The 16,091-nt window shown below is 44.4% G+C and overlaps 1 protein-coding gene across 16 annotated transcripts in view; it reads right to left on the minus strand.

The window, feature by feature from the left end:
• Window positions 1–16,091, minus strand: part of PTPRT (protein tyrosine phosphatase receptor type T) — a 1,083,381-nt gene that overhangs the window by 1,023,699 nt on the left and 43,591 nt on the right. The window lies entirely within an intron of this gene.

Below are 16,091 nucleotides of genomic sequence, written 5' to 3' on the forward strand. Positions count from 1 at the left end.
GATCATTGTTCATTTGAAACCCATTCTTTGTCTTCAAAGGACTGGCCAGCTACAGGAGAATGCATTATAAATTTGGTTTCTATTGGAATTAAGCTTGGGAAAATGGGGTTCTGAAACCCTTGGGGAGACCTCTATCACAGACCCACAGATTCTGGTAATTGATTAGAAAGCTTTTAAGTGAGCACAGTGATTACATTTTGAATTCTTTTATATTAATTATTAAAGGCAAATTATGTTGTTGAAAAGAAAAGCCAGAGAAAGATGGTAATTTAATGACATAGGTTAGGGAGGCATTGTGGATAGGGTAATTGATTTAAAAAGTGAAAGGCATTGGGGAGAAGGTTTGTCAAAAACAGATTCAAACATTTGAAAACTGTGTACCTAGTCCTTGTTTATGTCTTGCTTGAAGACAGAAAGAAAGGAGCTGAAGATTTGGAGTTTGACCAAATATGAAGGAACGAAACTGTTGTTATATTTGTAAAATGGGTTCGCCCACTGGTCTAGTCATGCCCGAATGCACAATCCTGCATCTCTCTCTTTGTAAATGAAAGAGCACACATGAGAAAGAAAAAGATTTTACTGGAATGCTGTCATTTTCTTGAGCTATTCCTTTTCAACTGAGATGCCAATACTTCCCAACAATACAGAAAGATGTTACGAAAGTCAGAGCACAGATTTTAGAGTCACTATATGATTGAAACACGGAAAATAAACTTGTGTTCTAAGAATGACACCAACACCTCCATTTCAGCCCCAGTCTCCCTTCCACTCTCAGTAGGAGACAGAGGCACCATGTAATAAATAGTAATAGAAGCAGCAGGAAGAGTAGGAATACTCCATCCAGCAGCGGGGGCTTACTAGTAGTAACAAATGTCCCTGGAATGCAGCTTCTGAGCTGGGTCCCAGAACTATCCCTTAAAGGAAAGCTGCCCAGGAGAGCCACCCAACCTACTATGGATTTTGCAAGAACAAAAAATAGCCCTATAATTATGACTTTCATTTCTTCTCTGTGCAACAGAAAATGAAACATTGTTTGACAAAATTACTTATAGCTATGAACTATTTTTCTCTCCTTTGGCTTCCTCCTTAACCTTAGATGAGAAAAAAAAAATTGTATCAGAAGAAAGGCTTATCACAAGACACGGCCGGGACACATCAACACCCTAATGCACCTACTAGTATCAAAGCCAAAGAAGACTGGAGGGCCCATCACGTCTAGCAACTTCCTTGGCCATTCCCTAGTCATGTGATTGCAGCCGCAAGCATCACCCATAAGGGATGATAAAGCAGAAAGCCCGGGCCATTATACGAAGGCCTCACTGAGTACCACTGTAGCATCCCGTTGCCAAGCTAAGTTCAGAAAAAGGTTCAATACAGTATACTAACGCATATATATGGAATTTTAAAAGATGGTAACGATAACCCTATATGCAAAACAGAAAAAGAGACACAGATGTACAGAACAGACTTTTAGACTCTGTAGGAGAAGGCGAGGGTGGGATGTTCAGACAGAACAGCATTGAAACAAGTATACTATCAAGGGTGAAACAGATCACCAGCCCAGGTTGGATGCATGAGACAAGTGCTCAGGGCTGGTGCACTGGGAAGACCCAGAGGGATGGGATGGGGAGGGAGGCGGGAGGGGGGATCGGGATGGGGAACACATGTAAATCCATAGCTGATTCATGTCAACATATGGCAAAAACCACTACTATATTGTAAAGTAATTAGCCTCCAACTAATAAAAATAAATGAAAAAAAAAAAAAAGAGGTTCAAGAGCCCAAGGCAGGGGGACACAAACCCTTTCTAATTTGACAATCCAAAGAGAATTTCCCCATGGGAGGATACAGGGTCTGAGCTGAGAGAGACTGGGGCCCAGGTCAGATTCTGATGGCAGGGGAGGCTTTTTCTTTGCATGCAGACTTGGGCTAACCTCCACTTCTCACTTGGTTCTGCTGGGTCTCACTTTGATTAGTTTTCCCAATTTTCTTCCCACCACCACATATCTGAATACTGCTTGATCTTCTGTGTTGACAATTGCCATGGAACAATATGAGCTTCCGAAGAGTTTCATTCTTTCCATTGTAATGATGGTGACCCTTTTGAGAATTATACTGTATTTTCAAGCATTGAGCAAAGAAAGGCAATGATAATTAGATGAAACGTGTATGAAGATGACAAAGACACCTACCATACAAATAACGAGAAACAGAGCAAGTCTATATCAGGTAATCAAGTTAGAGGCAGGCAAAGACAGCCTGAGGCCCTCCACTGGGCCAGTGAGGGGGTATTCAGCTGCACACTTTTGTGGACAGTCATCAAAAAGGGCAAATAGGTTCAAAAAGCATTAGAGAATTTTTAACAATGGAAGAAGAAGAAATGACACCTATTGGCTGGTCTTGTCTTGTCTTGGACCAAATACATTGGGACTATCACAGATGACAAAATGCAGAGATCTGAAAGGTTCAAGCTCCAACAACAAATCATATGGCCTACTGCTCTTGACTGTCTTAAGACTGCCAACCCACCCTTTCCACCCTGTCCCAGCACCACCAAATTGGGTATTGGGTGTGGGGCGGGGGGTGTCACAAAATAGGAAAGGACAAAAGGCAGAAGAGCACCTTCACTGGATTAAGGCATCAAAGGAAAAAGTTCCAGCATTAAGAAGAGACTTCTCTAATATCAAGAAGTGGGAGAGGGATGGAGAACCTCAAGAGACTTCCCACTTCTACTGCTGCACCTGAGTAAATGGATCTGGGCTTTAAGATCACAGGAGTACCCAGTCCTTGGCTTCACACTGTCCTGCAGCACATTTAAAAGAAAACCAAAAATCAGATTGCAGGCTACCAGCCCTAAGCCTACTCTGCCTGCAATTCAGACCTGGCTGGGGCAATGGGTTTCTAAGTTAGGGAACTGTTGGTATCTTTCAACTGCAGCTCCCATGCTGTAAGCCTGGGACAGATGACCCAGTACATTCTCAAATTGTGCATATCACAATAGCACATCAGCACAAGAGCCTCTTCATCACAATCTAAAATATATTTTTTCAGTTCAGTTCAGTTGCTCAGTCGTGTCTGACTCTTTGTGACCCCATGAACCGCAGCATGCCAGGCCTCCCTGTCCATCACCAACTCCCAGAGTCCACCCAAACCCATGTCCATTGAGTCAGTGATGCCATCCAACCAACTCATCCTCTGTCGTCCCCCTCTCCTCCTGCCCTCAATCTTTCCCAGCATCAGGGTCTTTTCAAATGAGTCCGCTCTTCACATCAGGTGGCCAAAGTATTAGAGTTTCAGTTTCAACATCACTCCTTCCAATGAACACCCAGGACTGATCTCCTTGCAGTCCAAGGGACTCTCAAGAGTCATCTCCAACACCACAGTTCAAAAGCATCAACTTGGTGCTCAGCCTGCACCAACTCTCACATGGCCCAACTCTCACATCCACACATGACTACTGGAAAAACCATAGCTATGACTAGTAGATCTTTGTCAGCAAAGTAATGTCTCCACTTTTTAATATGCAGTCTAGGTTTGTCATAGCTTTTCTTCCAAGGAGCAAGCATCTTTTAATTTCATAGCTACAGTCACCATCTGCAGTAATTTTAGAGCCCACAAAAATAAAGTCTGTCACTGTTTCCATTGTTTCCCTATCTATTGCCATGAAGTGATGGGACCGGATGCCACAATCTTAGATTTATGAATGATGAGTTTTAAGCCAACTTTTTCACTCTCCTCTTTCACCTTCATCAAGAGGCTCTTTAGTTCTTCTTTGCTTTCTGCCATAAGGGTGGTGTCAACTGCATATCTGAGGTTACTGATATTTCTCCCAGCAATCTTAATTCCAGCTTGTGCTTCATCCAGCCTGCCATTTCACATAGTGTACTCTGCATATGTTAAACAAGCAGGGTGACAATGTGGAGCCTTGATGCACTCCTTTCCCAATCTGAACTAGTCTGTTGCTCCATGTCTGGTTCTAACTGTTGCTTCTTGACCTGCATATGCATAGCACTGTGCCTTCTGTACGTCTGCCCTACAAAGATGTCAGCTCCACAAGGGTCCTCCCTGAGGGTCCCGTTTGTGTGCTTGCTGAGCTCCCTCCCGCCTAGCCCTGAGCCTAGCCAGGTTGTTCAGAAACTAGTTCAGTGAATGGTTGAAAGTGACTCTGGCAAGAGGGGGAGGGCATAGAGGCTGAAGGCGCAAATGGCTCCCCCAGCCTTTCAAACAGGCTCTGCCCCTCCCTGTGTGAGGAGGGGAGGCAGAGCTCTGAGCCCTCACGCCAGGGCCACTCCTCCTGATTCTGCAAGGGGTCCCCTGCAGAAGGGGGGGGGGGTCTGAAACCCCCCATTCTCCGTGCACTCAGCCGCCAGGGTCTGTCTGCATCTTTCTCTAATGTACACAACCAAGTGCTGGCTGAGCCCTGCCTCAGTGCCCTTTTCTGAGCCCATTATCTTTCTACTCTAATGGGGAAAAAAGGACTGACTCTTTGCCAACTTCCTCCCTTCCCATCTTTTCAAACGGAACACTGCCTTTAGCTGCTCAGCTGCTTCCCTATCTTCATTCCCCCTTCCCGACCCCAAAGAGTTCTTTTGAGGGGATTTGGGGGATATAGAATCAAGAGGACACAGAAGAACAGAAACAGAGACACAGAAAACAAAAGCAAACAATCTAGGCCAAAAAAAACTAAGCTGATCTAATTTTAAAAGTAACTTGACAAAAAATAAAACAACTTCCCTTCACAAAACTTAAGTTTTTTAAAGTGACTTATTAAAAATAAAATAAAAATACCCTCTCTCTTGTCAAAGAGCTATCTCTCAAAGAAACATTTAAACATAGATGATTCAGAGGTGATTTATTTTGACAAGCTTTATTTTTTTTAAACTGTCAGTATAACACTGATAACAATTTGAGAAAGACCAGAAAAAAGAACTCAAAAAAAAAATCTAACTTATGAACATAAGCAAAAATCCTAATTAAGCACTTATCAAATGGAAACCAGAAAACCATTAAAAAAATAACACACCACGTCCTAATAAGGTTCATCTCAAGAAGAGGCCCCATTAAAAATAATCACCATGTTAATACGGTAAAGAGTAAACATTTTATGGTGAATTCAGTAGTTTTAAAAAAAGCATTTAATCAAGTTCTTCAGTTATGCCTGAGTTGATAAGAAAAAAACGAAAACTCTTGATAAATTACAACAGAACTCGTGTTTAACTCGATGAAAAACCAGCACGCACACACACATACATACCATTATCACCAACACCATTATCATATCACAAGATAATTAACAGAGTATTCAAGGTGGGGGGGGGGCCTATAAGTGTTTCCATTAGGCAATGGTTTAAAAAAAAAAAAAGATGCCCATTTTCACCACTGTTACTTAACACTGTGCTCTATGTGCTACTGGATACAATTAGAAAGGAATGAAATAAGAGGCTTCCCTGGTGGCCCAGTGGTTAAGAATCTGCCTGCCAAGGCAGGGGATTCAGGTTTGACTTCTGATCAGAGAACTAAGATCCCACATGTGGCAGGGCAACCACGCCTGCTCACCAAACCCAGAGAGCCCATGCATTGCGACTAAGAGCCCTCACGCCACAAGACCTAGAGCAGCCAAAACATTTTACAAAGAACAAAACAAGTAGCATATACTGGAAAAGAGACAGTAAAATCATCTTTCTTTGTAGCTGATTGTATTAATATAGTTGAAAAACCCAAAGCTAATAGAAAAAACTAGATTTCAGTAAGAGAGCTGGATACTCTTCTTAGTATTCTACCCTAATAACTATATAGAAAAAATGAGAAAAGATACTTCCCAAAAGAATAAGGATAAACAAAACATCTAGGAATGGATTTTATACAAACATACAAAACTTTGGACGGTTTTACTGGAGGACAAAAAGGAACTGCTGAGTCCATCAAATACGTTGTTCTTGGAAACTCTGTGATATCCAACTTTTTGATAATTGAAGAGGTGATTCCAATCAAAAATCCAAATTTATGAACCGTAACGGCATGATCCCCAAATTCACCTGGAAGAATAAAGTCAGCAAGAACAGTCAGAAAAAAATCTGAAATTGTGGTAACCATGAAGATTTGGGATGACTTGGACAACAGATGGCAAAACACATTGGAATGCTATGTGGCAGGAAAAGACAGAGATATATAACAGAATATCCAGACGTAGACTCATGTTTACATGGAAATTTGATATAAGATAAAAGAGGCTTTATTTCAAAGGAGTAAGGAAGATAGGCAGGATTCAATAAATGATGTTAGGACAACTAGCTGGTCACTGAAAACATGAATCAAAAGTGTGCGTGTGTATGTGTCTGCATGCACATATTAATGAAGACCTGAGGAAAGGTGGGCTTTCCCTGGTGGTTCAGTGGTAAAGAATCCACCTGCCAATGCAGGAGACGTGGGTTCAATCCCTGGGTCAGGAAGATCCCCTGGAGAAGGCAAAGGCAACTCACTCCAGTATTCTCGCCTGGAAAATCCCATGGACAGAGGAGCCTGGCAGGCTACAGTCCATGGGGTCACAAAAGGTCGGAGATGACTTAGCAACTAAACAACAAAAACAAGAGGAGAAGTAACATATTTTATTATCTTAGATTGTATAATGAAGTTCTTAACAGGAAACCAAATTCAGAAACTGTGTATAAAACAAATGACTATTTTGATTACATACAAAATAAACTGGGCAGAAAAGGACAGCATAAATACAGCTTAAGCACAACTGTTTACTGTGGAAAGCAGGGAGTGAGCACCAACTAGGAGGAGGAACGGGGGAGTGGGATTCTGGAAATGTTCTATATCTTGGCTTGGATGATGGCTGCATGGGTGTATGCATGTGTAAAATTCATTGAGTTGTACAGTTAAGATTTGTGCATGTTATCATGTGTAAGTTATGCCTCAATAAAAAGGAAATAGAACTATAGGGAATAAATCAAGCATTTATCCTGTCTTTCCTGCAAATACTGTCCTTCAGGGTAAGCAAAGACAATGAGGGAAAATTCTCCCTCATCCAAAAGCTACAGTTAAATGCTAAACAAAGGAATCTGAAATACCATTTTGCAATCTTTAGTGAAATAAGACATTCTAGAAAATGTCCATCAATGTCTGTTAAAACCATTAGCACACACAGAGTTCATCAAATGGTGGAAATAAAAACAAAAAATTAGCACAGTGATTCTCAAACTCTAGCACGCATCAGCATCACTTAGTGTGATGATTAATTTTATGTGTCAACTTGATTGGCCACAGGGTGCCCAGATTTTTGATTAAACATCTTCATGAGGGTTTTCTGGATGAGAGTAACATTTAGCACAGTAGCCTGAGTAAAGCAGGTTGCCTCTATAATGTGGCTGGACCCCATTATATCAGCTGAAGGTTTGAACAGAACAAAAAGGTGACCTCCCAGCCGTGGCCCTCCCTGCAAGCAAAGAGGAGCTCCGTAGCGCTGGGTCTTCCTGGTTCTAAAGCAGACTGCCTCTGGGCTTCATCTGCAGCACTGACTCTGGCACTGTGACTGTGCCACCAGCTCTCGCTGGGTCTCAAGGCTACCAATCTATTCTGCAGATTTTGGACTTGCCAGCCTCCCTAACTGAGTGAACTGATTCCTTATTATACATCATTCTCTCTTCCTCTCTCTCATTCTCAGTCCCTCTCCCACCCTCCCTTCCTCTCTCTCTCTGTTTATATGTTGGAGAACTCCAATATAACTGAAGAGCTCGATAAAACACAAATTGCTGGATCCTACCCCCAGAGTTTCTGATGCAGTAGATCAGGGTAGGGTGCAAGAATTAGAATTTTCACAATTTCCTAGGTGACGATGGTGCTAATTAAGGGACCACACTGTGAACACCAATGCATTAGACAAAAGGTTGATGGGGACATTTTAAATGGATACATTCGGCTCACAACACCTGAACTTGCTAATTAATCTGAACTTCAATTTACAAAGAAATGGGGGATTGGAGAGACAGTGATACACTATACCATAAAGATGTGGTCAGCCACATCCAGTGAATGGGAAATTCTACAGAAAAAAAAAAAAAATGACCCAGAGTCTTTAGCAAATAACTGCCATGAAGAAAAGCAAAGGGGAAATTATCAGAGATTAAAAGAAATTAAAAGACCTTTGGGGAGACTGATTCAAACTAGCAACACCTATTTTTTTTAACTGAAAAGTGAAAGAAAGCTTGGTGACATAAAAGAACTGTTCTCAGTTTTGTTGGATGTGGTAATAGAATTATGCTTGTATTTTTCAAATTTTGATCTGTTAGACCAGATTTTCTTAGCCTCCACACTGTTGACATTTGGGGCCAGATAATGCTGACTTTATTTTTCTGGGCTCCAAAATCACTGCAGATGGTGACTGCAGCCATGAAATTAAAAGACACTTACTCCTTGGAAGGAAAGTTATGACCAACCTAGACAGCATATTCAAAAGCAGAGACATTACTTTGTCAACAAAGGTCCGTCTAGTCAAGGCTATGGTTTTTCCAGTGGTCATATATAGATGTGACAGTTGGACTTTGAAGAAAGCTGAGCACCAAAGAATTGATGATTTTGAACTGTGGTATTGGAGAAGATTCTTGGGAGTCCCTTGGACTGCAAGGAGATCCAACCAGTCCATCCTAAAGGAGATCAATCCTGGGTCTTCATTGGTAGGACTGATGTTAAAGCTGAAACTCCAATACTTTGGCCACCTGATGTGAAGAGGTGACTCATTGGAAAAGACCCTGATGCTGGGAGGGATTGGGGGCAGGAGGAGAAGGGGATGACAGAGGATGAGATGGCTGGATGGCATCACCGACTCGATGGACATGGGTTTGGGTGGACTCCGGGAGTTGGTGATGGACAGGGAGGCCTGGCGTGCTGCGGTTCATGGAGTCGCATGACTGAGCGACTGAACTGAACTGAACTGAACTGAACTGAACACTTTGTTTCAGAGGGCTGTCCTTCCATTGCAGGTTGTTTAGCTGCAACCCTAGCTTCCATCTGCTAGAAGTCAATAGCAACCTTCACCACCCCCAGCTGCAACAACCCAAACTGCCTCCAGGAACTGCCTTTTGTCCCCTGGAGGGAAGAACTGCCCCCAGTTGAGAACCTCTGGCTTAACACATCTTCTGAAGGATTTACAAGTGAAGTGATATGCCTGTATTTTTGTTTTTAATCAGAAAAAAAACTATGGGGAGTGGTGCGAGGTGCCACTAGAATGGCAGAATGTGACCACTGCTGCAGCTGGGCAGTGAGGGTATTACTCTAGTCCCTAAACTTTAATATACCTTTGAACACTTCTGATGTAAGATTTTTGCAAGAACACATGCACATACTTAAAGTACTACTGCAGAAACACATTTCTGACAAATATTCATGATATCAAGTGGGAAAAAAGCACATCACCAGGCAATATGTACCCTGTGACCCCATTTTCATAAAAAAGGAGAGTCAGAGAGAGTATGGATCAGAATATTCACATTAATGGTCTCCAGGAGGTGGAATTGTAGGTAATAATTCTCTTCCTCCAATTTGTAGCTTTCAAAGCTCTCCACATGAGCATATACATATGATTCCATGTAAGCAAACAAATAAAATGAAGACTAATAAAGAAGAAAGGGACTGCTTACAGAGAGATACAATGCAGGCAAGGAAAAAAATAAAAAGACTTCAAAGCAAACACAAAATATCAAAAAGTACAACTATCCGGGAGCCACTGCACACAGGGCCAGAGATATCTCATACCCCCTAAGGAAATGTTGCATTAAAGCAAGCTCACGGTCGCACCTGTGTGTGTGTATGTGTGTGCGCATGTGTTTCCTGATACAGACCTTGGGCATCTCAATTTCATTTGATCTCCCCTGTTTCAGAAGGCAGAGTCACGTGGAATAAATTTTTAGAAAGCCTTTTCTCTAAACACAGAATGGTACTTTCCCTGCCAGGCAAATGTTTAAAGTTTTTAAAATAATCACATTGATGCTTAAATCCATAGCCAAGTGGAAGAAAACTCAGCTATTAAGTGAGACTCACGCCCCAGAGGTTCTGAGTAGCAGAGGTTTAGCTCTTCTGCTTTTCATCACCAAATATAAATTATTTGCTGTTTAATCACCTGTTACTTTGGCTCACCTGAGCGGCTGCAGTCTGACTTTGGCACAAGTAATTAACAGTAAGCCAGAGTTCCCAATGCTATGATTCCTTCTGCAGTATCTGGCCTAACTTTCGGATGCCTGTCTTTACCCTCCCACTTTACACTTTCACCCTGCTGTAAAATCACATCCCTCTTCATGGTCATTCCATTCCACTAGAAAGCAGAGTGCATAAAGACAAAGACTTTGCCTTCTTCACTGCTGGTGCCTGGAAGAGGAACTGCTGCATTGTAGGTACATAATAAACAATTCCTGGAAAAAATGATTCAGTTGCATTCCCCTCCCTTTTCCTGATTTCTGGCCTTTGGGGGAGCATCAGCAATTTCTAAGACCACCAAATGGACTGAATTATCAGCAGTCTGATTCCATTAATGTGCCGTGCTATGTGTGCTAAGTCGCTTCAGTCACGTTCAACTCTCTGTGAACCCATGGACTGTAGCCCACCAGGCTCCTCTGACCCCATGGACTGTATAGCCCACCAGGTTCCTCTGTCCATGGGATTTTCCAGACAAGAATACTGGAGTGGGTTGTCATTAAATGCTGCTTACCCCCAGTTCCAGCAGCTTAATGGAAATGTTAAGACGGGTGCACTCCTCTGGACTACAAACACACATACCTACACGCACGAGCACACACACAACACCCTGCCACACCCCCAGACACCTTCCCACCCTCGGCCCTGGTAATACTTTCCATTCAGTGCTGTGCCTCCGCCCAGTCTGTGCTCAATCTCATTGTCTTCCTAATAAAACGAATTAATTTCCAGAGTTAAAATTCATGAGGTAGCGTATGTAACATCTACACCTAGAGCTGCTTCTGAATTCCCCCTAGCTGCAGACTTTTTTATTCCTCCCACAAAGGTTCCTGAACTTATTTGAAGACATGGCCCCCTGGCTTTCCCCAGGTGCTCAGCAGCCATACAATGGATTTCTCTGTTACTCGCACTCTCTCCTCAATTCACTCCAGTGTTTGACATAGAAATGTCATCGGATTCTGCAATCAAGGTCGACTCTCAGCTAAACAATTCCCTTCCCTGTCTTCTGGCCTTCTACCAGTACCTACTCAGAGTTCCCATACTGTCACCCCAAAGCCTCTCCTAACCACCCCTTTAGGGGTCTAGTCCATCTTCCTCCTAAGAAGAGGAAACCAAGGCTCAGCCTGGTAACTGAGGGGCAGTGCAGGGACTGTGCCCAAGGCCTCCTGACCCCCAAAAGCCCAGCTCGCTTTCTCTAGAGCAGGGATCAGCAAACTAACCCCGATGGGCTACATCTGGCCCTCTGTTCACTTTTGTCAATACTTTTTTTTGGAACACATACACTGTCATCCATTTCCATATTGTCTGTAAGTCGTTTCCACCACAATATCAGAATTGACTAGGTATGACAAAGACGGTAGAACTGCAAGACTAAAATATTTACTATCTCACTATTTACAGAAAAAGTTGACTGACCCCTGCTACAGGGTTCAAAAGAACAGGAAGGTGGGAAGAAAAGGCCAATGCAAACACCCCATGAAAGGTCAGCTGATCACTTCACTAGTCTCCTCAAAGGTGGCCAGCTCTAAAAGGCGGGACCCTCTTGAAGCAGAACCAGTCATCTCTCTGAGCACTCTTCACCCAGACTACCCTTGGCATCCTGACAGATGCCTGTGCGGAGATTCAGCCCCACACTGTCAAGCACCTCTGGCTGTCCCCTCCAACACACACACACACACACAGTTCCAAGAGTGCTGTGGCCTCCATACCCAGGTCTGGAAGATTAACCACGAGCTGCCACAGAGGAGGGCCTGAACTCTACAGGACAGGAAAGACCAAGAGGCATGAGACATGTCCACAGGGAGGACGCCTTTTCTTCCAGTTCATTAAAAAAGAACCCCGGCCTGGTTTCTGGGGGTCAGGCTGCATGGATTCAAGTCCTGTCTACGACTCTCACCCACAGGGTGACCTGGAATTATTTACTTTCTCTGAGCCCAGGGCTTCTCATCAAAAAATAACAGTGCCAATAGCTGTGAGGACTCAAATGACAGGTGTGGAATTCCAGCTCAGTGCCAGCCACAGGGCAAGTGTTGAGGCGGGTGCTGGTGAGAAGCCCTGGGAGGACTGCCTTGGACATCTGGACGTGACCCGGGTGCGCCAAGGTTCCAGTGTCCAGAAGAGCCTCAGAAGCTCTGGGTCTGAAGGAGGCTCCTTCCATTCCAAGGGCAACACCCAGAAATGCAAAGCAGAAAGAGGAGTGAGACCAGAACGGGTCACACGGACCACCCTGCTTGGCCTGGAAGACAGAGACGGATGATGTGGCAGCTGGGAGCATGGTGGGCCCTGGGGCTGAACCAACCTGAGAACTTTCTTCCCTCATCCTGAGACACGGAAGCCATGGGGTCTCCTAGAGTCTGTTTCCTCTACCCCACAGCCCTCTGTGAGGACCAACATCCGGACATGAAATCCCTGAGCCTCAGTACTGAGGTCAGGAAGGGTGCCTCCACAGATGAGTCATTGCTGTCATCATTAACCTCAGTAACAATTCCACCTTCTGGCCAGATCACAAAACCCCCTTGCTCGGGACAGGGGCACCAGCACCTTCTCCTGCTCCCCCACACATTGGAGGGTCAAAGTGGAACCCCTTTCTTTCCTTGCCCATCCCAGTCTCATGCCCTGCCCCCAGCCAGAGCCCCACACAGCCTCATAGCCACACCTCGCCATCGACACATGCCAGAGTTATGTCAGCATGACACCAGACCACCACTGGGGGGACACGGAGCCACTGCCCCACAAAACGGCAAGACCAGAGACTAGGCAGCAGATATGGCGATGAGGCTTAGTCCTGGCTCCCCGCTTCCTTCCTGTGTGCCCACAGGAGAGCCACTCACCCTCTCTGGTCCCAAACTCAGGCATTTGTGAAACTCAAGATTCACATCAGTTATTCATCAAGTCCCTCCCACCATGTGTATCACAGGAGAGGTTCTACTCTGAAGCCATGAGAAAAGTCACCCACTGCACTTCACTAACGCCGATGACACTTTCCACCAAAAAAAATCCATTTAATTTAACAGAGGTGCAGTGGGACAGTAAGAGGTGTTGCTTTCCAGTAACGCTGCTAAGGAACTCAGCCGGAGTTCCCACCAATTCACCAACATCCTGGCTCCTTTGTATCGCCTCTGACCTTTTTGCTCCTGTCTTCCTCCCCATGCAATTACTATTTTTTTTTAATTTGGCTACGCCACACAGCATGTGGGATCTTAGTTCCCCAACTAGGTAGTGAACCCATATCCTCTCAATTGGAAGCATGGAGTCTTAATCACTGGACTGCCAGAAAAGTTCCTCTAGGCAATTAGTTTTACATCTTTATGTTCTCTGTTTGTGCTTACATGGACCTATGGTGTTTCTCCTCTGCACTCTTCAGCTTCCGGGCCTGTGTGATTTCTCCTGGATTAGAATCATAGGACAGATGCTGCTGCTCAGAGAGGCCCCACAGAGACATCACTGTCTTGCTCAACATCCCACCAGAGCCCACATGGGTGTGGACAACCCCACCATGAAGACTCGGTTGTGGCTGCCAGCAGGCAGTGCCAGGGAGCCTGAGACTGAACCAGACTCAGAGCACACGAATCGTTCATTGCTTATTCCCAGCAGGGGAGGTGTGGTCTTCCTCTCCAAGGTCATGGATGAGGAATTCAAGGACAAAGCATCCAAGGTGGTCCAAGTTCGAAAATTGGCACACCAGACCCAGAACCCAGAAAGACACCAAAGCTGACCTTGTCACTCCTCTGTCACAGCAGGCACTTCCCTCACCACCTCCAGGGATCAGAGTGCCATAACTCACCAGGATGAGCACATAAAAGCCTTCAAGAAGCTTCATATAGAACAGAAGCACTATTTTAAATACGTTTTTTTACGACTTTCATGAAAATAATCCGAAAATATAGTGAAAAGTAAACACAAGAGAGCATATGATGAAACCTCCCTCCCACCCCGCCCCTGCCTGGCAACAAACTGACCCCAGGCCACCTGGTTCCCACCCCAGGCACTGATGATGAGCACTTTCTTGCATTGCCCTCTGGCGGTAAGCTCTGCATGTAAGTCCATGAAGTATTACTAGATACAAATATGGGCACATGTGTGTGTGTTGTGTGTGTCCTTCTGTTACATAATTGCTAAACCACTAGACAGAGTCCCATACTTTTTTCAATTGATAGGACTTGGATCTTGTTCCATATTAATACTTGGGAGAGCTTGTTCTTTCTTTTTAATAGTCCTCCATAGTAAGGACATCTACATTATGTCCAGTCTTTTACAAGTACAAGGAAAGCTGCAGTAAATAACCTATTACATACACGTCCTGCACATCCACACACACACATACACACACACACAATGAGTCAGGTAGAATTCCTCAAAGTGGAGCTCCTTTTCAATGGACAAGAGTTAGCAAATCTTCTCAGGGTTGTGTGTGCACGTGTGTATGCGTGTGTGATGTGTACAGCGTGCTTGTCTTTTTGTTTTTAATTATTAATACAATGGGATGAGATCTTCCGGTTGTAGAATATTAGAGCCAATTTGAACTCATCCGATTTCACTTCATCTGCTTCTCTTTGAGTCTGTTGTTCCTCAATTTCATCCACACTTTCGGTTATTAATGCCTCCATTCAGTGTTTCATATTCACTAGGCCTTCTTAATCCAGTTTACTTTTTTGAGCCTTAATACCCTTACAGAACCACCATGTGTGAAATTATCTTTTACAATGCTGAATCCAAGCAGTTTGTAGTTTTCAGTCAATTACTCCCAACTGCCAGAGCTATGCTCAGGGTATTTCTGGCTGAATTTCTTACTTCTTGGATCATGAATTCTCAGACACGACTAACCCCGCTGTCTGGTGTGGCCACTTGTTTGGACTCACTCTGGCCAAAGATTCTCTTCCAACTTGGAAATCCATACTCAAAATCCACATGCGTTCTGCAAAATTTAAGTACAAATGCCTGGGTGATAAACTGGGTGGGTATGTCACAGGTCCTGAAAAGAGTTACTTTTTAAGAAATCTTGTAGCAAATGGGTTTGCAATTTTTTCCCTTAAATCCTCTGGTTAAGAAAAAATAATCACTTAGAGATAAGTTAACTCCATCAGTTAGTTAGCTTTCCCAGTGTAGCAAACTAGCCCTAAAATTCAGTGGTTTCAAACCACCACCATTTATTTACCCCATGAGTCTGTGGGGTAGGACTTTGATCCAGGCTCAGCTGGGTGGTTCTTCTGCTGATCCAGGTCAGACTCAATCATGGGTCTGTATCACTGGCTGCTCAGCCAAGGGAGCTCTGCTTCTAGGCTAGCTGGGGTGGTGGGGGCAGCTGGGTCACATGTGTGTCGTCATCCAGCAGACTTCCTCACCTAGAGGCGGCAGCAGGGATCCCAGGGGCAGAAGGGAACCCACCCCAACGCACAGGCACTTTTCAAACCTCAGCCGGTGTCCCATTTACCACCATCTCATTAGTCAGAGCGAGTCACGTGACCAAGCACAGCATTAGAGTGGAAAAACAGACTCCTCCTCTTCATGGGAGGAGCTGGCATCGCACTGCAAGTGCCCGGATGCAGGTCAGGGGCGAACAGACAGACATCTTTACAAACGACCACATGGACTGTTTACCAACTCGGTATCTGTGTAAGGCTTTGCAACACAGAGTTGCTTTCAATCGCATTGACTTCATTCCTAGAAGAGTTTCTTGAAACAAAGTCCACATAACAGCAACCACTGGAGAGACGTCCAAGGCCAACAGTCAGGTATCCACAGAAGGACTTTCAAGTCATCCTACTAATAGAAGCTAGCACTCGGGGACCTTTGATCCGGCTGTGGTGCAGTCAGAAGGGCTCCCCGCAAGGCAGGCATGGCACAGAGGGCAGATCACCAGACACGGGGTACAGGAGCCTCAAGCTTAACCTCGGCTCTCAAAG

The sequence above is a fragment of the Odocoileus virginianus genome, chromosome 9 (genome assembly GCF_023699985.2).
Source record: "Odocoileus virginianus isolate 20LAN1187 ecotype Illinois chromosome 9, Ovbor_1.2, whole genome shotgun sequence".
NCBI classification, from domain to species: domain Eukaryota; kingdom Metazoa; phylum Chordata; class Mammalia; order Artiodactyla; family Cervidae; genus Odocoileus; species Odocoileus virginianus.